The sequence below is a fragment of the Molossus molossus genome, unplaced genomic scaffold, assembly GCF_014108415.1.
Source record: "Molossus molossus isolate mMolMol1 unplaced genomic scaffold, mMolMol1.p scaffold_m16_p_5, whole genome shotgun sequence".
Lineage (NCBI taxonomy): Eukaryota > Metazoa > Chordata > Mammalia > Chiroptera > Molossidae > Molossus > Molossus molossus.
In genome coordinates, this window is record NW_023425388.1 from 23952037 (window position 1) to 23978979 (window position 26943).

At 41.0% G+C, this 26943-nt stretch overlaps 1 long non-coding RNA gene across 2 annotated transcripts in view; it reads left to right on the plus strand.

The window, feature by feature from the left end:
- Positions 1 to 3567: 3567 nt before the first annotated feature.
- Positions 3568 to 26943, plus strand: part of LOC118617398 — a 163760-nt gene continuing 140384 nt past the window's right edge. The window contains exons 1-3 of one of the 2 annotated variants that reach the window (XR_004956825.1): positions 3568 to 3645; positions 23033 to 23236; positions 24029 to 24181. This is a non-coding gene — a long non-coding RNA (uncharacterized LOC118617398). Of the gene's footprint in view, positions 3646 to 23032; positions 23237 to 24028; positions 24787 to 26943 lie in introns of those variants that run through there. The other variant, XR_004956824.1, reaches the window with a different exon arrangement.

The window sequence follows — 26943 nt, forward strand, 5'->3', positions numbered from 1 at the left end:
GGAGCTTTCATCATGGAAATTCCCATTTAATATTTTGATACTGTGGTTGGCCATGGATAACTAAAACCACGGATAGTAAAACCACAGATAAGTGGGGGACTACTATAATATAATTCCTTCTCTCTGCCCTCCCAAATATTTATTAAAAATTTACCATTAGGGAAAATCTATAAATACCTAAAAAGGAATAAACCCTCTCTAAGATTTAATACTGCTAGTAGTGCCCCATAGGTAGCCTCTAGATTTGTCTATTCTGGGTGAGAGTCATGCATAACCAGTCTGGATGTCATGGGAGATTCTCATAAGTAGTGGACATAGGGTGAGGAAGGCAGTTCAGGCCTAGATTATAGAGGATAATGAATCTCAGGTTTTCCCCTGGAGTTTATGGTGCGAACACTGAGAATTAGTGAAGGGGGTGTAAGACCCAATAATTGTTTGAATGAGTGATTCGGACACAGTACAGACAGGACCTCAGTGCAAGGCCACATAGGCTATCCACTGTACGACTCCATGGGTTTCCAGTTATATTGGAGCCCACGGCAAGTGCTTGAGCTGGATAACGTGGTCACCCTAGTCAGATCTATGAGAAAGTTCAGCAGCTAGTTATAAAGATATTCAACTTTTCAGTAATCTATACAAAAAGTTATTGGAAGCAATTAGGTTTCTTCTTTTCTTTTTGAGGATAAGTATGGAATGGGAAGTTCTATTAGGAGACTACTGCAATTGTCTGCAAACAAGGTAAGGGTTGGACTGGGGACTAGCACTGGGAATGAGAAGGAAGGAGTAGATGACAAAGCCATTATGAAGCAAGAAGCCACAAAATTAATGACTGCTTAGATGCAGGGAAGATGAGAAAAACAACCCGATGATGTCTGCTATAGATGATTCAAGACTGTCTCACAGGAAGAGTTGGGATGATGAACAAACTTAAAGAAGAGAAGATAGATTTCATGTTTGATGTATTGCATTTGGGCAGAAGTAGAACTAGCAATGGGCCTTCTGATTCACAAAGACTTTTCCCCATTATTTTATCATGATTTTCCATAAAAACAAAATTCTCACTTTCATTTCACTTTATACTCAAGTGAAGTATAAATTACTCACTCTATACTCAAGTGAAGTATAAATTATTACTGAAGATAAGTTACTCAATATGCTTAGCATGTTGATCAATTCATAAAAAAACACCCAAAATCATTAAATGAAGTTTTTATATTTTCTCTCCCATGAATTTTCAACTCTAAATATTAAGATCAATACAAGATATATTTGAGAAGGGAATCTAACTAATATTTAAAATGAGCTTACCTTGGCAGTCACTGTGCTGGAAACTTCATGTTTATTTAACCAGAACCCTGTGGAGTTATGCATTTTCTCTACTTTACAGAAGAGAAAACTGGATGAGCGAATCCAATTCCCAAGTCCCCATGGATACAAAGTTATCAGGTTGAGATTCAAGCCAGATCTAACTATAAAGACCTTCCTTGCCTCCTCTCAGTCGATCTCTCAACAGAGATAGTTCTAAATGTGTCGAGGCTGCTGGAGGAAACAAAAAGCGAAGGCAGTCCTGGCCGGTTTGGCTCAGCAGTTAGAGCATCAGCCTGCGGTCCAAAGAGACCCGGGTTCGGTTCCCGCTAAGGGCACGTACCTCAGTTGCAGTTTGTCCCCGGCCCTGGTTGGTCGTGTGGGTGGCAACCACTCAATGTGTCTCTTTCACGTTGATGTTTCTCTCTCTCCCTCCCACTCTATCTGAACAAAAAATGGAAAAATGTCCTCGGGTGAGGATAAAAAAAAAAAAAAAATGAAGGCAATACTAATTTTTTCTCTTGACTACACTATTTTTCTGTCAGCATTGTTTGGTAAGTTTATTTAAACTGGGCACGTAAGGTGACAAAATTACATCTCATCAGGCTGTGCATGCAGGAAAGCTTATCTTCAATCTAAGTGTCACTGAAATATTCACTAGTATAATTATCACCGGTTAGGTGCCATCTATCTGTTCCAACATTGTCACAAAAGATCTTGCTTAAGCCAAGTGATTCCAGGCCAACCAGACTCCAGGTGACATTTCTCCATGCTGGAGAACCAAAAGAACTACTTTGTAGTAGAGATGTGGGGTCTTTGAATGGTGACAGTAATTCAACTCTGATAGTAGCAAACTCATTAATATTATGATGCAACAATAGTAAATATGGGAGACCAATTCTGCACCCGAGTACTGTGAAGAAACTGATATGAAACTGCTTTAAAAGGTACAAATAGGAAATATTCTACTCTGTTTATGAATGAACTTTGATGATATGCATTCAACACTTTGATTTCAAAAGCACCAGTAGAGCACTTATTGGATGTCAGACTTTATATTTGGGTCTAAGGGTGACAAAGAAGAACAGGGTCCTCCCCATAAGAAACTTCCAATCACCTAGAGAAACAAAACCCAAAATTGTCTGGCCCTGTTTGTCAGCAGGTCGCATGTGAGTCTATAAACTTAGCCAGTATGAATGAAAACTTAAAAGAAAAAACGAGGAGAAAGATAGTCATATACCAGTCAATATTTCTGAAAAGCAGCAGGCTGTATATAGCTTGTAGATTTCCAATAGTGTCATATTTTTTCCTGAAGGTTTTCTGTTATGAAAGTTTTCTGTAAAAGAGAAAAATAAAAGTTGAAACTAATATTTCAGGTACGGGAAATGGCATAGTGACTTCATATTATTGGTTTTCATAGATCAACCTGTGAACAGAGAGATAGGACAGGAAACCTATTAAAATACATCACAGTCTGAAGTTGCAGGCAGAAGCTCAGCTCCAGGCCAGGCTACATCCTTAAAACTACTTAAATCCTCAAAAACCCAAAACACTGAAGTTTCGAGTCTAGAATACTAACGACCCTGGGAGGAACTGTCCAAAGTCATTCTTGATTAGATAGAGAAAATACATGGGGTGTCCCCCATGTTGGAGGGTCTCCCAAATGTAAAGTGTTTTCTGTGGCAAAAAAAGGACACAAGAAAGCAGCTCTGATCCTAGAGGGGGCTCTGGAACTGAGGAGGAGAAAGGTCCATGTGGCATTTTCCATCAAGACATTTCCCATCCTATCCTGTCAATACTCCTCTGCCTTCGTACGTTCCCTGCTTCCTTCCCCTTTTCCCTGTGTTCTTTCCTAGTGTAAATGGCTATGGAGATGAGTATGTTTCATAAAACAAGGATCATAAGAACGCAAAGATCACATAAGCAAATAACAATAGTGGATGTTAATGAGGTATTTCCAGATGTTCCTATTTCTTTGAATATTTTTCCATTGTAGCCTGACAAGAAATTGACAATGATATTAAAATTGGAATAATAAGTGCTTTGATGGTAGGATTTTCTTATTGACGTTTCTATCAGCAGGAGCATCACTGGCTGAAAGGTGGGCAAGGGCTCTGAGTCAGCTGGAGACACGCTGTAAACCATGAGGCAGTCCCCGCCCCAGGTTGCGTCTCAAATCCCCATGACATGGCCACTTTGGTTCTGGAAGTAAGGCCAAGCTGATGACATCATCTTAATCTACTTCCTCCCTTCATACAGCCCAGCTTCTCTGGTAGCATTACTCACAGTGGGGGCTCTCTGCTAGCCGCATCACCATACTCTGCATGCTATACTTTACAGGTAATCGCTTTTTACCTTTCTCCCTGTGCTTTAATTTTCTGATTAAATATAGGTGTTCAAATGAGCAGGCATCCCAGAAGAAATAAATATGTAATTTAGTGACCCGGGTGGTAATTTTATAGTGAATGGTAAAAAAAGTTAAAACTATAATTTCCCCTGCCTTTATAAACATTCATATTTCAGCCTTCCTATTTGTTTGGAAAAGTTCAAGAAGCAAGAAGTGTTATTATAAAAGAAATATAGACTCTCCTTTAAAAATTACCCAAATTAAAGTTTCATGGGACAGAATGCTCCGTCCTCTGCTGCTTATAAGCTAAGAACTGCTTTTGAGGAAGGTAGGCAATGATGAGATGACATAAAAGGGAAAACATTCAGAACCTTTCAAAATCGTTTTTTAACGATCTGGAATGCCATTGAACCATCCACATAACCTCCTCTGTTCCTGCAGGCAGACTGTAGGCAGAGCATTTCAAACAGGAGAGCACTCATGGAGATAACCTCAGTAAGACTTCCTGCAGTCAGGGCAGATGTGACCCAGGTGAGCCCCGCGCATCCACAGGAGAAGCAGCAGGAATTCAACAGTTGTGCGTATCTGTGGGGCGCTCCATCCATCACATTCCCTTCCGAGGCTAAGCCTTGTCATATGCCCACTTCGGTTTTATGTAATTGAAAACAGTTTACGTTTTTCTCCCTCAGGCAAGAATCTTGATTCCACCCCCACACGGTTCTCCCAAGACAGAATTATATCTCAAGTCCTGATAAACCAAACCCCTCTAGTGACCGCCTCAGGCATTTGAAAGTATAAAGCCAACTTTTTGGACTATTTCTGGAAATGCGGCATTTGTGTCCTTCCAACATAACCCAGTTATTATAACGTACAATTTTGGAGGCAGTGCCCTTTACTACATCTGTATTTACGGTATCTTTCAACATTAAGTGCATATTCACTACGTCCTCTGAGTGCTAATGGAAGTGTCTGCTGTAATGAGTTGTGGTGCTGGTTATATTTTAACTGCACATGCTACATAAATACTTCTGTTCAGATTAGCCTAATCTAATAGTGCAAAAACTCATTGTAAGCTTTTACTGCAGGTTTGTGTGTGTGTGTGTGTATTTAAATTGATTCAAAGAAAAAATGTCAGGGATTTATTTCCCCCCTTCTCCCCAGACACTATTGGAAGAGTTCCTACTACAACAGAAAAAAGAATTATTAGTGAAATAATAGATCACACCTTGACTGACCTGGCCTAACTGTAACACGTAATTACAGGCTGCTAGGCAATTAGAGCCACTTTGTTTAAGTACCTAATGCCTCTCATGAGGTTACGTAAAAAGTACAGTATGTATTTCTTTTTTAAAATTTATCTTTATTGTTGAAAGTATTATAGATCCCCCCCACTTCCCCTACTGAGCCCCCACTCCTTTCATAAATTACTATTATTGAGAAATGGGAAGACAAGCCCTTCCAGTAGTAGCAGTGATGGCTAGACCCTAATCTTAAGCGCATCACCAAGCATTGTGAGGACTCTCACTCATTCCCCCTGCGCTCTCCTCAGACACACAGCATCTGCTTCTGATCTGACACCACACAGTCAGGTCCTCTTTGTTTAAGTCCAAGAGAAATGATAAGCTAATGTTACAAGGCAGAGTGCCCGCTCAGAGAAACTACCAGTTAACAGAGGCCAAGCTGCCCTCCTGGGGACCGACGGCAAGGCAGTTGACGGGTGGGTATGCCCATCTCCTGGGGTTTCTGAGACTCTATTTTAGGAAAGCTTTATCAGAACTAAAGCCGTCTAAAGGGAAACTGCATTGTTGTAATTGAATTCATTGCCATTTAGGGCTAGAGTTGATGAACTATTATTATAAGACTACTGTAAACCTTTGTGAATATTTTTCCAACTTTTATTTTAACCACATCAACCTATTCATGATTTTTAAAAATCTGAATTCTGAATGAAAACAAAATGCATAATGGTTATTTACAAACAACACTAGCTTGAATGCAGTTCAAGTTTTTTTCTCTGGGGGTAATGGTAAAGTGGTTTAGTATATAATTTCATCGGGCTCATGCCTTTGTATCTCGACTGTGAAAGACAAGTGTGACCATTTGTGATCAGTTTTTAGGTGTGCCTTCCTGTGAGAACAAACAATAAATTTCACTAAGAGAACAGAAAAAAAAAGGTATATATATAATGGTGATTTCACCAACAATCAAAAGAACTTATAAACATCAACCTTATAACAGGTCAGCGTTGGGCCCTCTCCGGTTTGGCTCAGAGGTTATGTTGTAATGTGGCAGAGATGACCAGAGACGCACAGTCGAATTGTAAAGGAGCACTTCATTACTCCAGCGGGCCGGGGGTACAGCGTCCCCAGATCCTCAGCCATGATTCTTCTTCTTTTTTTTTTTTTTTGTGGTACGTGCCCTAGCGGGAACCGAACCTGGAACTCTCTGGTCCGCAGGCCAATGCTCAACCGCTGAGCCAAACTGGCCAGGGCAGCCCCGATTCTTCTTGCTCTCTTCTTGCTCTTCCTATTTTAAAGACAGAAGCCCCTTCCCCCTTTGCCCCCTCTCAGGGGACCGGTACAATAGTGGGTGTGACAGCTATTACAGAAGTCAAAATTAGCATTATTCACTGGGCTCATGATTTGCAGTTTCTGACAGACAGAAACTGCAAATACCTCCCAACATGTGAGGCAGCTATAATCTTAGGCCAATTTCCTTTACTTCCAGGAGCAATTATCCTATTATTGGAAAAATATTGAGGAAGGTCCATTGATGATAAAAATGGAGTTATTTAGTCACCTTAGCCAAAGTAGTCACCAAGGCCTACATAAGAATGGAATCTAGTCGCCTTAGTCTAGGGGCCCAGGTCATTCCCCACTGGTTTTCCTGACAAGTCAAATCATTGACTCGACTCAGTTTTTATGAGACTGTTTATTAGACATGGCCACGGGCTAGGAGTAAACATAATATAGTGAGAGGGCCAGCAATGGCGGATAATAGAGTTGTAAACCAATTTTCAGATTGTCGCCTTTTTCTTTCTTGTTCCTCGATATTTTTCTCTAACTAGTGATAAACTTTTTTGAATAATCCCTGAATTATTTGCATAAAAACAGCATTTCTCTCCCAGTGCAACACATAATCCTCCTTCCTTAAGAAATAAGAGGTCTAATCCTCTCCTGTCCCGTAGGACCATTTCTAAGTTCCCGGTTCCTTTGGGACCCAGGTCTATAAGGATTCCCCTGTACAGTCATAACCAGAAAAATCAGAGTCTCGATAAATGTAAGAGTCTTATCTGGAGAGGCCTGAACTGTCCATTTTGCTTTTCCCCATCAGCCAGGGATGGTGCTGCCAGATCGGGATGCTGTTGACCTTGAGAGCTGCTGGTGCAGGCAGGGCGACAGTGTATAGTCCCTTCCAGGCCAGAGTTACTCCCTCGGTGGTGAATTTCTTTAGCCATATTGAGTCCCCAGGCTGGAAAGGGTGCACAGGGTCCGAGGTGGGCACAGGCAGGATGCCGCAGACGTGTTTATGGACAGCTTTCTGGGCAGACTGCAGGGCCTGCAAGAACTGTAAGAGGGTAAGGGGGAGCAGAGTGGTCCAGTTTTCACCATTTTCTAAAGTAATTTGGATAAGGTTTCCTTTAAGGTCCTGTTCATGTGCTCTATCTTCCCGGAACTATGTGGGTGGTAAGCACAACTGAGCTTCCAATGTATATCTAACCATTTAGAGATATCCTATGATCTCTTTGCTATAAAGGTGGGGCCATTGTCTGATCCAAGGGTCAGGAGTAGCCTAAACCTGTTACTCGCTTTACTACGTCCCAGGCTGTTATTCCGTCACCAGGGGCACGCTCTCTTTTTCCTAGTGTCCTATTTTCTCCCCTTCTTGAGCATTCCTCCAATGTCTGGTCTTCCTGTAATATGTACGCCCCTTTCTTTTATCCTTTCTTATCTTTTTATTTCCTCTGAATAATCCTTCTTTTTATTTCTTCCCTCTACACAATCCTTCTTTAACTTGCATAGACCCTCTGCGACTTTCCTAGTCCTTCCCCTGACATGAACCTGAGAGCTTGCTCAATCTATCTGCTGTCTGCACATTCCCCAGTTTTTCTTCTCCTCCTCCCTACTCAGACCCACACATTCCTGCTCCCTCCGCCTTCTCCCTTTCCCTGTGACCTAACTGGACATTACCTGCCTCTCAGGAGTTCAGTAAGCTTGGTGTAACCTAAGCAGGTAGTCTGGTGCAGCTAGTTGACTAAAGTCCTACCTAGAGCCTCTGGGACTAACAACCTCCCATCAGGTAGTGTCCACCACCCATTGATTTCTTTTATGGCTTGTTTCTGCTTGGCTAGGTCATTTTCTGACCTAGTATATCTGGAGAGGCCCCCACTGGTTTTAGGGTTGACTCCTGAGCTTTCTGATTTGCAGCAGATTTTTCTTGCCCCATCAGAGAGCCTGGATTAGGGCTATGAGTTTGGCCCATTGGGCTAAAGTTCCCCTAGTCAAGGACTCTGACAAGACACCATGGTCCAGAGTTACTACGCTGCCCCAGCATACCTGATTTCTTCCTGGACCTAGCTGCTCCCATCCATGAACAATACCTCACATAATGATGGCAGTGGGACATCCTTGAGGTCTAGGTGGGCTGTCTACACTATGTCAATTACCTCCATGCAGTCCTGTAGAGGATTCTCCTGGTAATCCTCTGGAGGCAGGCTGGCAGGATTGATGGCCGATGCCTTGTGAAACTTGATGTGGGGCTGGCCTGGAGTGACAGTGGCCAGCAATTGAATAGTCACTGGAGAATATCACATTTGGGTAAGGGGTATGGGCACTCTGGCATGACCAGAAACAAATGAGTCACAGTATTTTCCCCAAGGTCTATAGTCTCTCTGAAGTCCAGGGGTAGGTTAGGGGCCCACTGGCTGGGTCAGGACTGAGTCTGCTGCACCAGTATCTACCAGGAAACTAACTAGTTTGTCCCCTATTGTCTTGTTATTCTTGGCTCCCAAGGGCTCAGTTGGAAGGAGCCCTGGTCCTGTCATTTTTCCAAGTTAAAGATTTTACTTTGTTCCTCTACACCTGACTTTGCCCTTGTCTTTTCTACCCCTAATTGGGACCTAGGCATTCTAGCCTGACCCTTCCTAGGGTGATCCTTCTCCATGGGCCCTGTTTCCCTTAAGGCTGATTTTACTACCTTTGCTATTATTTTGTCTTATTTTTCCCCAGGGGTGTCTTTATTATTATATACCTTTTGAGCTTTTTAATCATTTGGGCCTTTAGGCCTAACAGAAGAACACAGTGAAAAGTGTACAAGGAAGCCCTCCCCTGGCCATATTTGAGTCCCACAGTGGGCAGAGGTGTAAGAAAATGTCCTCTGACCCCAGGTTTTCAAAAGAATGCAGAGAAGAGGAGCGTCATCCTAGCGCACATGTTTACACAGGGCAGAGTGTTTTTCAACTCTCCAAGAGCACTTTGTGCCCGCAGCTGGGATCCCTGTTTTCAACTCCCAAAGTTCAGAGAAGCCTGTTGGAAACTTGCTGCCATCAAATCTGGGGTGGCAGACAGACAAGCCACCAGGGCTGGCATTGAAAGAAACATGACCCTTCTGTGGTCTGACTGCCCTCCCCAGAGAACCCTGTGGCCTCATGGACAACGGCCTCTGTTTTCCAGGACAAGGGGATTTCCACACCGGACCCCAGTCCCAATGCACGGCACCATGGAGGATGGACAGAGTGGCCCAATGGCAGGGACAGCCCCTGAATCACTTATTACTCTGTTAACTGCCTGTAGCAGCTGAGCTACACAATCTTGATATGGCTCTTCAGGTCCTTGTCTGATGCATGCAAGAGCTAGCAAATTTTTTCCTTTTGTTGGGAGCTCTTTTTTTTTTTTTTTAATTAATAAATTTTTGTTACAGATGTTTCTCCTTTTCCCCCCACTGATTCCCCCCTCCCTCTCCCTCCTTGCCCTTTCCCCAGATTGTTGTCCATGTCCACTGTTCATGCATACATGCATATAAGTTCTGTGGTTTATCTCTCCCCCACCATCCCCCTCTTTAGGGGATTGTCAGTCTATAGCCCACTTCCACATCTCTGGGACTACCCCATTCCTCAGACTGTTATGTTCATTATATTCCACGAATAAGTGAGATCATATGAAACTTGTCTTTCTCTGTTTGGCTTGTTTCACTTAGGATGATACTTTCAAGGTCCCTCCATGTAGTCTCAAAGGATAAGAAATCTTTCTTTCTTACAGCTGTGTAGTACTCCATGTGTATATGTACCACAGTTCTTTTATCCATTCTTCTACTGATAAACACTTGGGCTGTTTCCAGATCTTAGCAATTGTAAATAGTGCTGCTACAAACATGGGGGTACATATATTCTTTCTGATTGGTGTTTTATGCTTCTTAGGGTATATTCCTAGAAGTGGGATCACTGGGTCAAATGGAAGATCAATTGTTAATTTTTGGAGGTAACACCATATTGTTTTCCATAGTGGCTGCACCAGTCTGCATTCCCACCAGCAGTGCACTAGAGTCCCCTTTTCTCCACACCCTCTCCAACACTTGTTGTTTGATGATTTGTGGATGGCGGCCATTCTGACAGGTGTGAGGGGATACCTCATTGTTGTTTTAATTTGCATCTCTCTGATGATTAGTGATGTTGAGCATTTCTTCATATGTCTCGTAGCCATTTGTATGTCCTGTTTGGAGAGGTGTCTATTTAGTTCCTCTGCCCATTTTCTAACTGAATTCTTTGTCTTCCTTTTGTGGAGTTGTATGAGCACTCTATATGTATTGGAAATTAACCCCTTATCTGATATATCATTGGCACTTATACTCTCCCATACAGTGGGTAGCCTTTCCATTTTGATGATTGTATCTTTCGCTGTGCAGAAGCTTTTGAGTTTGATGTAGTCCCATGTGTTCATTTTCTCCTTTGTTTCTATTGCCTTAGGTGATGTGTCAGTAAAAATTCTGCTGCGTATGAGGTCTGAAATTTTGTTGCCTACAGTCTCTTCTAGGATTTTTATGGATTCATGAGTTACATTTAAGTCTTTTATCCATTTTGAGTGTATTCTCGTGTAGGGTGTAAGTCGATGGTCTAGTTTCATTTTTCTGCAAGTAGCTGTCCAATTTTCCCAGCACCATTTATTAAAGAGGCTGTCCTTACTCCACTGTATGCTTTTGCCACCTTTGTCAAATATTAATTGTGCATATTGCCTTGGGTCCATTTCTGGGTTCTCTGTTCTGTTCCACTGGTCTATATACCTGTTCTTGTGCCAGTACGAGGCTGTTTTGATTATAGTGGCTTTGTAGTATAACCTGAAATCTGGTATTGTGATCCCTCCAACTTTGTTCTTCCTTTTCAAGATTGCTGTGGCTATTCGAGGCCTTTTTTGGTTCCATATGAACTTTTGAAGTAATTGTTCTAATTCTGTGAAGTATGCCATTGGTATTTTGATGGGGATTGCGTTGAATCTATATATTGCTTTGGTAATATGGACATTTTAATGATGTTAATTCTCCCAATCCATGAACAGGGTATGTGCTTCCACTTTTTTATATCTTCCTCTATTTCTTTTTTCAATGACCTGTAGTTTTCTGCGAATAGGTCCTTTATTTCTTTGGTTAAGTTTATTCCTAGGTATCTTAATTTTTTTGCCGCAATGGTAAATGGGATTGTTTGCTTAGTTTCTCTTTCTGTGAGTTCATCATTGGTGTATAAGAATGCCATCGATTTCTTGACGTTAATTTTGTATCCTGCTACTCTGCCAAATTCATTTATTAAGTCTAGTAAACTTTTGATGGAGTCTTTGGGGTTTGCTATGTACAGTATCATGTCATCTGCAAATAATGACAATTTCACTTCCTCCTTTCCAATTTGGATCCCTTTTATTTTTTCTTCCTGTCTGATTGCTATGGTTAAGACTTCCAGTACTATGTTAAATAGGAGTGGTGAAAGTGAGCATCCTTGCCTTGTTCCTGTTCTTAAGGGAAATGCTTTTAGTTTTTGCCCATTGAGTATTATGTTGGCTGTAGGTCTTTCATATGTGGCCTTTATTATATCTAGATATGATCCCTCTATTCCCACACTGCTGAGCGTTTTTATCAGAAATGGATGCTGGATTTTGTCTAAGGCTTTTTCAGCATCTATTGATAGATATTATCATGTGGTTTTTATTCTTCATTTTATTTATGTGGTGTATCACATTTATGGATTTGCGAATATTGTACCAGCCTTGCATCCCTGGGATGAATCCCACTTGGTCATGGTGGATAATTTTTTGGTGTATTGCTGGATCTGATTTGCTAGTATTTTGTTCAGGATTTTGGCATCTATGTTCATCAGGGATATTGGCCTGTAGTTTTCTTTCTCTGTTGTGTCTCTTTCTGGTTTTGGAATTAGAATTATGCTGGCTTCATAAAACGAGTTTGGAAGTCTTCCTTCTTTTTGTATTTTTTGAAATAGTTTGAGGAGAATGAGTATTAGTTCTTCTTTGAATGTTCGGTAAAACTCCCCCATGAAGCCATCCGGGCCTGGGCTTTTGTTTGCTGGGAGAGTCTTGATTACCTCTTCATTTTCTTTAGTTGTTATTGGTCTGTTCAAGTTTTCTATCTCTTCCTGATCCAGTTTTGGGAGACTATGTGTTTCTAGAAATTTGTCAATTTTGCTTAGATTGTTGAATTTGTTGCCATATAATTGTTCATAGTAGTTGTTAATGATCTTTTGTATTTCTGTGGTGTCAGTTGTTACTTCTCCTCTTTCATTTCTGATTTTGTGTATGTGGGTTCTCTCTCTTTGTTTCTTGGTGAGTCTAGCAAAGGGTCTATCAATCTTGTTTATCTTTTCAAAAAAACAGCCTTTTGTTTTATTGATCCTTTGAATTGTTTTTTTGGTCTCTATGTCATTTATTTCTGCTCTGATCCTTACTATTTCCTTCCTTCTACTTCCTCTGGGGTTTTCTTTTTGTTTGCTCTCTAGTTCTTTAAGTTAGATAGTCTATTAGAGATTTTTCTTCTTTTTAGAGGTAGGCCTGTAGTGCTATGAACTTCCCTCTCAGAACTGCTTTCGCTGCATCCCATAGATTTTGTGTTGTTGTGTCTTCATTTTCTTTTTTCATCCTCACCCGCGGACATTTTTCTATTTTTTGTTCAGATAGAGCAGGAGGGAGAGAGAGGAAGAGAGAGAGAGAGAAACATCGATGTGAAGGGACACATCGAGTGGCTGCCACCCGCACGACCAACCAGGGCCGGGGTCAAACTGCAACCAAGGTACGTGCCCTTAGCGGGAACCGAACCCGGGTCTCTCTGTACCTCAGGCCGATGCTCTAACCGCTGAGCCAAACCAGCCAGGGCTGTGTCTTCATTTTCATTGGTTTCCAGGAAGTTTTTTATTTCTTCCTTGATCTCCTCGGTGACCCATTCATTGTTTTATAACATGCTATATAGCTTCCATGTGTTCAAATGTCTTTGTATGTTCTTGCAATTGATTTCTAGTTTCATGCCATTGTGGTCTGAGAGATGCTTGATATAATTTCAATCTTCTTGAACTTGTAGAGACTTAGTTTGTGCCCTAACATGTGGTCTATCTTTGAGAATGTTCTATGTGCACTTGAGAAGAATGTGAATTCTGTAGTTTTGGGGTGTAGTTCTCTGTAGATATCTATTAAATCCATTTGGTCTAGTGCTTCATTTAGAGTCTCTGTTTCCTTGCTAATTTTTTGTCTAGAGGATCTATCCAGTGACGTCAGTGGGGTGTTGGAGTCCCCTGCTATGATTGTATTGCTATCGAATTCTCCTTTGAAGTCCTCCAGAAGTTTTTAAATATATTTTGGTGCTCCTATATTGGGTGCATATGTGTTTATCAAGGTTATATCTTCCTGTTGGATAGATTCTTTCCATATTATGTAGTGGCCTTCTTTGTCTCTAATTATGGCCTTCATTCTGAAATCTATTTTATCAGATATAAGTATTGCTACCCCAGCTTTTTTTTCTTTTCCGTTTGCTTGAAAGATTTTGTTCCATCCCTTCACTTTCAATCTATGTGAGTCTTTTGTTGTGAGGTGGGTCTCTTGTAAACAACATATAGATGAGTCATGCTTTCTTATCCAATCAGCTACTCTGTGTCTTTTTATGGGAGCATTCAGTCCATTTACATTTAAGGTGATTATTGATATGTACTTATTTATTGCCATTTTTGTTTAGTGTGGTCCTATTTTCCTTTCCATTTCTCCTGGTAATTACAGCAGTCCTTTTAACATTTCTTGTAGTGCTGGTTTGGTGCTAATGTATTCCCTTAGCCTTTTTTTTGTCTGGGAAGCTCTTTATTTGACCTTCTATTTTGAATGATAGCCTTGCTGGGTAGAGTAGTCTTGGATTCAGATCCTTGTTTTTCATGACCTTGATTACTTCATGCCATTCCCTTCTAGCCTGTAGTGTTTCTTGTGAAAAGTCAGCTCAGAGCCTTATGGGGTTTCCTTTGTAGGTAACCTGTTGCTTATCTCTTGCTGCTTTTAGGATTCTCTCTTTGTCTTTAATTTTTGGCAGTTTGATTACTATGTGTCTTAGTGTGGGCCTGTTTGGGTTCTTCTTACTTGGGGCTCTCTGTGCTTCTTGAACTTGAATGCCTTCTTCCTTCACCAAATTAGGGAAGTTTTCTGTCACTATTTCTTTGAATATATTCTCTAACCCGCGCTTTTTTCTTCTTCTTCAGGGACTCCTATGATGCGAATATCATTAAGTTTCCAGTTGTCCCACAGTTCTGTTAAGCTGTCTTCCTGTTTTTTAATCGTTTTTTTCCTTTTGGTTTTCTGATTGGTTGATTTCTTCTACCCTGTCTTCTAATTCACTGATCCATTCCTCAGCTTCCCCTAGTCTGCTTTTTAGACCTTCCAATGTGTTTTTCATTTCTGATATGTCATTCTTCATTTCTTCCTGTTGGTTTTTCATTTCCAACTGGTTTATTTTCAACATTTCTATGTCTTTACTCATGGTGCTCATGTCCTTACACATGCTGTTGAGCTTCCGCAACATCATGGCCCTACATTCTAGTTCTGTTAACTTGCTTAACTGCACCCATTTATCTCATCTTCCGTAGAGGTCTCTTGTTCTTTCATTTTGGCTTTTGTTTCTGTTTTTCACCATTTTGGCTATCACAGTGGGCTTTGGAGTCTGCCAAATTTTCCCAGTGGGTGTTGGTGTTCTGCTGTTTGTGGCTCCCTCTCCTGGGTTTGGATGCACCAGGGAGGACCCACTTTAAACACCACCGTCAAGTCTCAGCTTTTCTGGTTAGTGTTGCTAGCCCAGGGAATGGTAGTTATCCTCTAGCTTTTTTTGCCTGGAGGCTATTAGTAGAAGTCACCTGCAGACCCTTGGTTTCTGAGTTGCCTGAAAAACTCCCTCAGGTGCTCAGTGTAAGAGGATTTCCTGAGAGTGAGGCAGGTGTTCGTTGTTAATGGGCCTCAATTAGTGTTTCAATGGCCACCGGATGGGGTTGAATCTCTGAGGGAGGGACCGCCCCCTCTCCCCAGGGCCCTGGGAAGGAGTAAAATGACCACAGTCCTGCATGGCTGCACTCAGGGAAAGCTCTTAGCACCCTCCAAATCCCGAGTGTCCCCACACAGTTCTAGTCCAGTCTGCCTTCCCTCTGCCGGAGCCCAAGGTGAGTGGCTGCTGCCAATTTAGCCTCTGTCCGTACTCTGCGTCGTGGAGCCGCCTGGGACTTTTAGCCTGGGACTTTTAACCCAAGGGCGCTGCTTCCAGCCAAGGGCGGCCGCGGCTGTGGCATCAGCTGAGGGGGTTGCACTCAGCTGAAGCCCCTGTACTGAGCCGCGGTAGTGGGTCACTGCAGAGGTGTCAGTAGTGTCCAGCACAGTCCCCTGGTCCCCGCGAGTCCGTGCGGCACCAGCCAAGGGCTTAGCACGCAGAGTTCGCGGGACTCAGCCTTGGTAGCAGGGTCCCGCTGAGTCCCCTGGTCCCCGCGAATCTGTGCAGCACCAGCCAAGGGCTTAGCAGGCAACAGAGTTCCCCTGTTGGGAGCTCTTTTCAGGCCTTCAAACACAAATATTAATCACAGCTGTAGCAGAAGATGATGGGGGAGTCTTCAAGGACTCAGCCTTTCTCTGCTTTCCTTGAGTCTTTCACTACACCTTGCTTCTCCACCTTGTTAGCCTCCTGCACAGGATCAAGGCAAACTCTAATTAGGGCCCAAAGAGTAAATGTCTGCACCGGAAACTTGTTCAGGCCTTTTGCTCTATCTCTGCCTCACAGGCACTTCCCTACCTTTGCCAGGTTTTTCGTGGGGCCCAGTTTGGGGCCCATACCAATATTCATGCCCTAATCAAACCTTCCTCAAATCCTTCTCTAAGAATGTTTCAATATGCAACTCAATGAGTTCTTCTGGGCACTAGGGCTGCTATCCATGATTAGACTAACTGCCACAAAGTTGAGGGAGACACAGCAGGGAGGCAGATGAGGACAAAAACAAGGGAAGACACACAAGACAGAAACTTGCACTTCATCCACCTGGCCGCTCCCCTCGCGGAGATTTCAGATGCCTCTTGGCATGTGGCAGGTTGGAATAAGCCCCCAACTCGGATCAGGTTTGCTGGTGGAACACCAAAGTGCTCCAAGAACCTGATAACTGCCTTTTAGCCGTATGAGGCCATCATGGAACCACTGGGTAGGACTCACACAGGCTTTGTAACAAATGTCGTGGAGCACGGTCACTCACACACAATTACATTCACACAGTCACACACACCATATGAATTTCCTTCTAGAAATTCCCTATCCTGAGCAGTGCCTATGTTGCTTGGGTGGTGATCAGTCTCCCCTTTTGCTCCAATGGTGGGTTTGAATGAACAGAATTTGCCAGACTTTAACCAGAATTTGCCAGATTTGGACCCTTCTCTAATGTCTTAGGGGGATTCCCAGGAGAGGAGAGGCTGTGCCGCATCTGGCCTCTCACTGTCATCCAGATAGACCGGTCACCCAGAACTTACCTCCGGAGCCTTTCACCAGGTCTCCTTTCATCTTTTTGGGGACATCTTGGCATCTCTTGGCCGGTCTAGGATCTTTGGGGCCCTGGAACTCAGGGGGCGCCTCCTCTCAACCAACAGGTTTCCGGCAGCTGGATTGGGAGAGGCTGCCCATCCTAGGCGTCTAGCCTTTGGTGTCCCAAAACACCAGAAATCTTGCTGGGGCCTCCAAATGTTGTAACGTGTCAGGGAGATGACCAGAGACACACAGTCAACTTGTAAAGGAGCACTTCATTACACCAGCGGGCTGGGGGTACAGCTTCCCCAGATCCTCAGCCCCGATTCTTCTTGCTCTCTTCTTGCTCTTCCTATTTTAAAGACAGAAGCCCCACCCCCCCCTTTTTCTCCCCCACTCAGGGGACCAGTACAATAGTGGGTGTGACAGCAATTACAGAAGTCAAAATTAGCATTATTCACTGGGCTTATGATTTGCAGTTTCTGATACTCGGAAACTGCAAATACCTCCCAACATGTGGCACAACTATAATCTTAGGCAAAATTCCTTTACTTCCAGGGGTAATTAACCTATTACTGGAAAAATATCGAGGAAGGTCCATTGATGATAAAAATGTAGTCATTTAGTTGCTTTAGCCACTAGGCCTACATAAGAATGGAATCTAGTCACCTCAGCCTTGGGGCCCAGGTCAGTTAGAGCATGTGGGAGGTGACCAGTCGATGTGTCCCTCTCACATCGATGTTTCTCTCTCTCTCCCTCTCTCCCCCTCCTTCTCACTCTATCTGAAGATAAATAGAAAAATATTCTCAGGTGAGGATTTAAAAAAAAAACAAAGTAGGTGAGAGTTGGGCTAAAGCACAATCTATGGCAAGGAAACTAGGTTTCAAGTAAACAAACTCAGCAATATTTTACCTTCAAATTTGCAACCACAAAATTTTAAGGTAACTTGTAGCTCTTAGCTTTTATATCATTTCATTTTAAACATTTGAATAAAATGGACTCATGTTATTTTCAGAATTTTATTCTACTCCAGTTTGGCCTATCTTGAATTTGTGATGAAGTTTTGATTTTTTCTAGAATATTCTATCATCTTCCATCAAGTTGACTTAAGCCCCTTTCCCTGTAAAACATAAGGTACATATAGGAAGTCTGTGTTTCTTCTGGATCATCTTCAATCCCTAGTAAGGAGATGTTATCAGCAGGCATAGTAGAAGAGTCTAAAAGTGTGAGGCAATAAAATACTATTAAATGTTATCAGCTACTTGTACTCTGATTAGCCATATGAATTAAGATCATAGTCCCATAACTCTAATATTCAAATGTCAGGAGTTATAGATGCCTTTCTTTATAGATAGATGAATAACTACTGCATGTTTGGATGTGTGTGGTGAGGGGAGAGAGGGATTGGGGGCACATCTGCTTCAAATATTCTGATAAACTTCTTAGAAGCTCTGGTCACAACTCAAGACCAAAAGGTGATGTATACTGACTAGGCGGAGTTTTCATATACAGCAGTCAAATTTCTATGAGTATTTATTGTGCTGAAAACCTTAGAAAATATATTAAATAGCCATATTCATCCTAGACTCCCCAAAAGGGTATCTTTGCAGATGTCACAAAGCTTGGTGATATAAACAGTGTAACAGATGGCAGTACTGGTGTTTGAAGATCCTGACAACCTAGACTGATGGCTAGAACCATCAAGATTACATTTAGTAGAAGTAAATATAAATTTTAAGTTCCTAGTTAAACACGGTAGTTTGAACACCTCTCTCCCATTTCCACTTATTGCCACTCTTTCCAAAAACTCTACTTAATGATAGTTAAGAAGTTTTAAAAAGACATAAATCTACAAGGTCAAAGAGAATTGGAGACAAGATCACAACAGGTGAGAAATGGGGACAAAGTTTTGAAAGCAGAAAACCAGGTGCAGGAGGAGTAGCTGGCTTACTATAGCCAAGAGCAGAAAACGACGTTAATTCACATCACAGAACTTCCCCTGCTCCCCTCCACAAAGGATGTGAATGTCCAGTTTAAAAGAGATAAAGGAGCCCTGACCAGTTTGGCTCGACAGTTGAGCGTTGGCCTGTGGATCAGAGAGTCCCAGGTTTGGTTCCCGCAAGGAGCACGTACCACCAAAAAAAGAGAGAGAGAGAGAGAGAGAGATAAAGGATTTTAAAAGTAACTGTACTATAACATTTTTAAGTATTAGGAATAATGGAAAAATCTTAGGTACTTTCATTGAAGGGTTAAAAACAAAGATAAGTCACATATTTTAAGAATAAGAATAGCATCAGATTTCTTAATGGCAAATCTGAAATTTAACAAGAAAACAGAGCAATGCTTTCACAACTCTGAAGATTTCCAGTAGAGAATTATATATCTTGGCAAAAGATCAAATTAGGAATGGAATTAAGGCATTCCCAGATATACACTATCTCAAAACATATCTCCTTTTTTTTTTAGGAAGCAGACAGAGAATATAATATCTCAAAATGCAGGAGTAAATTAAGAAAAATACATGAAATTTAGGAGACAGGATGGCCTCCAGAGTCTTCTGGTCGATGCTGGTACAGCATGTCCACAGATCAATCCATCCACACTGAAGTGGGAGAAACAGTTAACTCTAGGATAAAAGACCAAATACATGAGATCACTTGCAGTCTGAATCTCCAAGAATCAGATTTTCAATACTAACAAAAATTAAGATTTGAGTGTCTGGTAAATAGGAGGCTAAACAACCAACCAAAAACCATGGCAATTATTAAATCCAGGGAACACAAAAAAAGTGGACATGATAGAAAACAAGAATTATCACAAGAATCATTTACATATTTCAGCTGTGGATAATATTTATAAAGCCACAACACTGTAAACAAAATGTCAATTATAAATAAATAATTGATGAAAAGTGGTCTTCAGTGAAGTGGGCCTGGAAAGTCATGTTTCTTTCTCCTACTACAGTGGCTGTATTATAGTAAAAAGTAGACTTGTTTAGAAACAGTGAAATAAGTCATAGTCCCAGCAGCCACAATTGAAGGGGATGAATAACTAGTGAGCACCCCAAAATCCCCAGGTGAGCCGGGATGATTTTCTATCCCCACAGGCAAAGACCCCCCTCAGTTGCCACAGTACTTCCATCACAGATGATGATAAATTAAGAGTATATGATCTTAGTAGAAAAGCTGGTAAAGTCCAAACCCAAAATGGAGTCAATTCATTGAAGGTGTATTCTGTGTGAGGGAAATCAACTAGGTTGATTTAGAAGCTGGCTTGTTTATATAGCCAGTTATTTTGATTTATAGGCATATACAAAACCTGTTTCTAACTACCTATATAACCTGAGATATTCTGAAATTGTTCACTGAATTTAATGGGCCACTACCAGACTCTTACCATTTTGTTAGGCCTCATTATTCTTGACTTTAATGTACAAATAGATGTTTTTTTTTTAATAGGAAATTATATGTTTCTATAAGACTTAGAAACTAAAGAACTAAAACTGTAAGTAACAGATAAAAACAGGAAATAGTCAAATAGTTTGAAGTTCAGTTTTCCACAAGTTTCATAATCAGATGACCATCACTGGCATTCTGGCGATGAGTCTCAGAGAGCAGAAAACAGAACCCACATGGTATCTCAGCAGAGGGCATTTACAGCCTCCACTAAGATCGCAGTTGCTGGCAGGTGAGAGTGAAAAGGATGTCATAAAGTCCTAAGGTTTTCAGCTAGGCTCTGTCAGCCCCAGGAGTTACCAGCTAAATAACTAGACAATAAAAATAAAATTGGACTTTTACTGCAGCCACTGAGAAGGAATTTGATCTTCAGACAGAGGACAACAGTAGATCTTAAACATCTCATCTCTGTTGTTATTCTCCATGACTGATTACATGTTGAGGGGCCACTCTCAATGAGCCCTTGCAAGATATAGTGTGAGTTCCTTGTGGTGAAACTTCTTGGCAAAGAAGGTCATATTGATCTACATCCAGTTTCCTGGTCTATTTCTTCAGAATATGAGTGATGTGGCTACTGATTAGAGTTTCTATGAAACTTAGCATTTGGATAAAGTATGGATAAAATAACCTAACATTGTTAGTATTAGAAACACAAAGGTGAGAGCTTCTTAGTGAAATTCTTATTGAAAAGTTTCCCTCTAATACTAAAATTATTCAGGCACAAAATTGTTTAACTGATTCAGAAAACCAGCACCAGGTCTCATTATAATGCCTAGACCTTACTGTGTGCATGTATATTTTCACAAGTAATAAAAATATCTTTGAAAAGCCTCTGGCAGTGTTATCCTGATTTGCCTTAACAAACAGACAGGGCAAGTCCCCGTAATACTTAAAAGAAATTTTTAAGAGTGTCACTTATTTTATTAAGAGTTATATTGATATATAAGTCATGTACTATATAAATCACCATGTAAAGTGTCAGTTCAATGGTTTTAGTGTATTACCGGAGTTGTGCAACCATCACCACTATCTAATTTCAGAACATTTTCTTCACTCTCAAAAAGGAACCCTATATTCAGTAGCAGTGAAGAGTTGCAAACTTTTGGAGTTTCCTCTTCCCTTAAAAACAGAAAAAGGTTTAAATATTGCTTAGTTGTTTGGACACAGCAATCAAATGCACTTTTGGGGGTAGGTGAGATAGAACAAATATGGTGCTAAAGGGTTTTTCTCTCTCCTGAGAGAATGCCCTAAGCAATTTATAGTCACATACAATACTGACATGTGTGTGAATAAAATCTAAGAAATTGCATATATATTTGATAACTCCTAAGCTTATTCTTATAGCCCTGTCTTAAGGCCTGGAAAAAGCCAATGGCCATGCATTGGGAAACACGGCTAATTTCTTTGCTGGTTATTAATTTTTCTCCTTGTTAGTTCTTTCAAATTTATTATAGTCACAACTTTTTCCATATCAAAATTCTTGTTTGGATGAAAGAAATGTCATTTCTATTAAAATTGCCTCCAAGATGTAAGTTTGAAGAGATTACAGCATTTGGACATAATAGACACAAATACACATATTTTTCTTTATTCCCAATGAATGAGAAGAATAGATGAAATGTTTGATAGCTGTTAGATAATCCTGGTGAAAACAACTTTAAACCTCTATAATTTTATAAAACACACTGTTTTTGAGAACTAAAATTCTGTAAGACGCAGACTTACTTTGTAATTTTATATCTTTTCCCAACATTATAAGAAAGTTAAGCTTCCTGTCTGAAGTCATCATAGTCAAACCCACATTTCAGGAAGTCAATCTATTATCAGCCTTGCCAGATGTTTCTCCAACTTGTCTGAGGCTGCTGCAACTAATTTGCTTCCTTTGAAGACCCAGGGCCCTTTCCGCTCCCTTTATGACCATTCTCAAGTTGAGAGAACAGCACTTACCCAACATCTAATTCATTTTTCTACAATTATTGGTGAACATGTGTGTATGTGCTATTCTCTCATCTCCGGAAAAGTGTGTCACTGCAGCTTCCTTGGTCAGAAATGTCCTTGTTGCGAAAAGGAAATGTATTGTTCCTTTTAAAATATTGAAAATTCTGAAAATCCCCAACCAACCTGGAAGTACTTTGCAAAAACCTCTATAACAATGTCAGCATGTAAGATAATTTATTAGGGTTTTTTATGACCTCTCATCCAACGTCCCACCTGATTTTTCTCCCACTTCCTATTGCCAAATAAAAGTGCTGCAGATGTTCAGGGGGAATGCTATAGTCATGTATGGGATTTGTTTGTTAAATTTGACCAATATTGCATGGTTTAGAAGTAGTAGACAATGAATAAAAACCACAGGCAGTAGGTTAGACCTGGGAAGTCAGCCTTCTCTGCCAACTTTGTAACTGATACTAGGACTCTGAAGGATTACATGTTAAAGCTCTTGTAAAATAACACTTTACATCTCTGTCTACTGCAATATTTTTCATTTTTAACTTGTGTGTCTTACTCAGGATAAGTTTTCACTTAGGAGCTAGAAAGTTATCCCAGTAACTCACGGACTTCATTTACTTCCCTCCATTAAGTTCTGCTGATATATCCCCGGTAGTCTCTGTCTACTAATCTCATCTCCCCCAGCCCCTGCCCCCAAACTCCCTTTCTCCAGTCTCCTTTTCCTGGCTTTCCCGCTCAATCACTTTAAGTACCAAACTGCCAGCCATCTTTAACAGCTTTCATGAGACTCAGGCTAGGGGATATTTTCTACATATTGGAGACATGATATTTCATATTTGATCAATTTATACGAGGAAATAGCTTATCTAATGGGAAAGTACACAGTTTGGGACTTAGACACGCACATCCGTTTAAATGTTATCCCTGGGGAAAAATTCCATTAACCTCAGTTTTCTTATCTGCAAAATGACAGCATCATGGCCACATCAGAGGATTGCAGTAAGAATGAGAGAGCACATGTGAAGTGCCCAGAAGAATGCCTGGAGTCCAGCAGACATGAATAACAGACTACTACATACCAGGTGCTACACTAGGTCCTAATGTCACAAAGAGGAATAAGGTGATGTCCCTGCTCTCCATGAGACCTCTGTCCATAAAGTGAAGATGCTGAATAGAAGTAAGTGAAAAACAGCTATCATTATTATTTAAGCTATTCTATTCTGTTGACAAACCATCTTGTCACAGCATTAAAAACGGTGTTATAATTGTAGCCCTAATAATGTCTAAGCAAACTGCCATGGGAACAAGGCTGGAATAAAAATATCTTCTTTGGAAAAAGGGATAATAAAGGAGAATCCAGAAAAGCTTCAAATGGGAAGTTACTTTTGAGTTGAACCTAGAGAGAACTGGGGAGCGGGCACTCAGAAAGCAGGAACTCCAGGAAAAGGCACAGGGTAAGAGATTGTGTGGCCTGCACACACGCAGAGGTATTCTAAAATGACGGTCTAATACACAGCAGGAAGGGAGGCTGAAACCATAAGGGACTCAACTGTCAATGGCTTTCAATGATATATGGAAGAGTTTGGATTTAGGCTATAATCTTGGGGACCAGTGATTACTTAAGGAGAAAAGCAGTATGATTAAGCCAGTGCTCTGAAATGGAATCACTATTTGCAGTATGGAGAACAGAATGGATGGTGACTAGGCTGAAGGAAAGGAGACAAGTCAAAATATTATTAAAGAATACATACGGATTATGATGACAGAAGCAAGAGCAGAGCTAGTGGAAATGAAGAAGAGGGAACTATTTGAGAGATGTTTGGGGACATGCTTTATTAGTGTATCTGGTCAAATGGTCAGAGAAGAAAAAAGATTTACCTTTTCACTGTCCCCCATCCAAATGTTTTGAAACAGTATTCTGAAGGGCTCTATGGTGACACTCTCCCTCTGCTTTTTTTTCTGGGGACAGAAGAGCACTGTGGATAAAAGGGAAATAGGCAGAGAAATCTGTTTGCTCCTCTGTTTTCCCAACTGAAAAGCCCTTCATCCTCACCTCTGTTTAAAGCTCTCAGCATATCATCGTGCTGCCTCCAGGAGATGCTCGGAGGAGAGAAGGCTTGAGGTGAGAAGGATGAGCAGGGGAACCAGTGGAGAGTAGGTCACAGCTTTCAGGACAACTGCGCTCTGGGACAGAAAACGAGGCCCAGAGGCCTCGCCACCAGCCGCAGCCTGACCTTGGGCAAGCCACTCAACATCGCAGAGCTTCAGCAGCTGCAGCATCTGTGGCAGAAGATAATAAAAAGTAACACCTGCCCTGCTTGCCTATTGGCAACGCGAAAGGAAATATAAAGAGCTAACGTGTCAGAAATTTCTTTGCTAGAGGGCTATGTGAATGTAAAGAATAATGTAATGAAAGAATAATACATGTTTATATACTGGGCATTTCACTGTTATGGGAACTAGGAAGACAGTGTCTGTACTCAGGAGATGTTTAATTCATAAAGACAGATTCATACCTACAAATACATGCATAATTCACTGAAATTATGAAGAACAGGCTAAATCCAACCACTTAATTTAAACATGCTCTATGAGGTTTCAACATGTCATAGTGGAAGAAAAAACCTGGATCCATTATATAATGAGCTCACGCTAACATAATCAGACTGGGCATTCCTTAAGGACTTATGCAGCCTTGTGTTACCTAAGTTCCCACTTTTTCATCAGTGAGCTGGAGAAAATAATACATATCTCACAATAACTATGTAACTAATGTAATAATAATTAGCATAATGCTTGGCATAAAAGTGGGGGGGTCTATAAATATTAGTTTCCATTACCCACATTTATTAATTTATATAGCAAATTAGTAGTATGTGTCTAGTGTGCCAGTCATCATTTTAGGACTTAACACAGTAAAAATTAAGAATGACAGGGACTCTGCCCTCATGGAGCCTACAGTATAGCAGAGGAAGCAAAAACAATCAGGTAAACAAGAAGAACTGGCAGGGGTTCTAGAAAGGAAATAAAAGCTGCTGCTGTACAATTATCAATGGGGGCAGAGTGCGGTAGGGGATGGAAAGGTTTTTTTTATAAAGGAGAATCACGGAAGGTCTTTCTGAGAATATGATATTAATATGAGACTTGAAGAGTTTGAGGGAGAAAGCAATAAAAATAAAAATAAGCAAAAAAACAAAAACGAAAACAGACAGGAGACGAGTATTCCAGGCAGGAGAAAACAGCAAGTAGACAGGACCCCAAGTGGCAAAGGGCTTGAGTGTTTGAGACCCATGAAGGCAGGGCAGCTGGAAAGAGGATGGAGTCCCACAGATGAAGCTGGGGGATCTGGGGGCCAGCTCACCCGGGGCTGGTGGCACCATTCTGTGTTTACACTTAATTCTACGTTCAATGGGAAGACACTGGAAGATTGTAAAGAACTGACATGATCTGAGTTACCGCGCCTAATACTGTGTCTTATGTGCAATAAGTGTTGAAGAGAAGAGTATCATATTTGAGTTCTATACATTTTACATTCAGATGTCTTTTATCTTTTAAGAAGTGGCACAAAATAATATGTACCACACAAATAATTTACAATTTTGTTGAATGCTCTTTATTAATTAAGAGATGCACCTATGGACCACTGAATCCTGGGTCTGATGTACTAAACTTATTTTCATTAATCAGGTAAAATCTTCTAATTTCTAGGCTACATTCTTCATAGTTTACCCTTAAATCTGGCTCAAAATAAACAGCTCTTTGTGCCACATGCTGGTTTTTTTCCTCCTTTTTCCTAATATCTATTTTCTTTCCTTAAAATATGAGAAAGAAAATGAAGAGGGGGGTATTTTTCTGGCAAGCTGTTATTATACTGACCAACACTAAGAAGAATTTTCTTTGCCAGCCCAATGCAGTTATCAAGTCGTTGAACAGGGGAAGAACGCCATGCCCCGCTCACACTGGTGCGTACTTTCATGGACTGTGGTACCTGTCTTCAGGCCCAGCGCCTCCGGTTCCCAGGCCTATGACAGGCTTTTGTTCGACTTGCAGAAACCATTCTCTGTGTTTCTGTATGGCAACCTGCTGTTTGGCTGGATTCCTGCTCATATCCATTTATATTGTCTCATTTATTTCTATTTCTATTTCCTTTCTTTTTCTCCCTTAGAGAGTCAAAGAATATAACATTTCAGATGAAAATGTGTTAGGACAAAGTTTCCACATTCTGCAATAGTTCTTCCTGTGATTTCAACTAACAGCATTTCTGGATACATGCTCAGCAGTGGGTCATGATTTTTTATTTTAAAAGCCCATGGAGAAAAAATGTTCACTGTTTAAAGGGAAAGTTCTTCAGTGCTGGGCTCATGGGACAGTGGTAAAATGAACAGGAGCCTCGGGTGGGCTGGGTCTCATATCTTCATCCCTAGCTGGTCCCAGAGGGAGACCATATAATTAGGGCACATAAAGACGTAAACAGCACAAGAACAAAAGTGATAGGACAAGGGATCATTTATTTTGAATGGAAGCAGTAGAGTCAATTAACAGTTTCATATGAGGAATTAAAAAAAAAAGTTAGAGCCATCAAAATGAAATCACCTAGCAATTTGTCCAAAATCTCGTTGGTGCCAGGTAAATGCCAATTAAACCAGCAACCCTTTAACAGTTTACAAAACATTTGTCACATATATCGCCACATTTAATTTTTATAACAACATTCTGCAATAGTTCCTCAGGGAAAATTAGAAACTTGTCAGGGTCAAATCAGTGGAGAAAGTTTGCATCATAGAGCTCACACTTCAGAATCAGACCAGTCTGGCTCCAGGACATGACGCTACCACTTATTAGCTGTGTGACTCTGAACAAGGTACTTCACCGCTGAATTAGCAG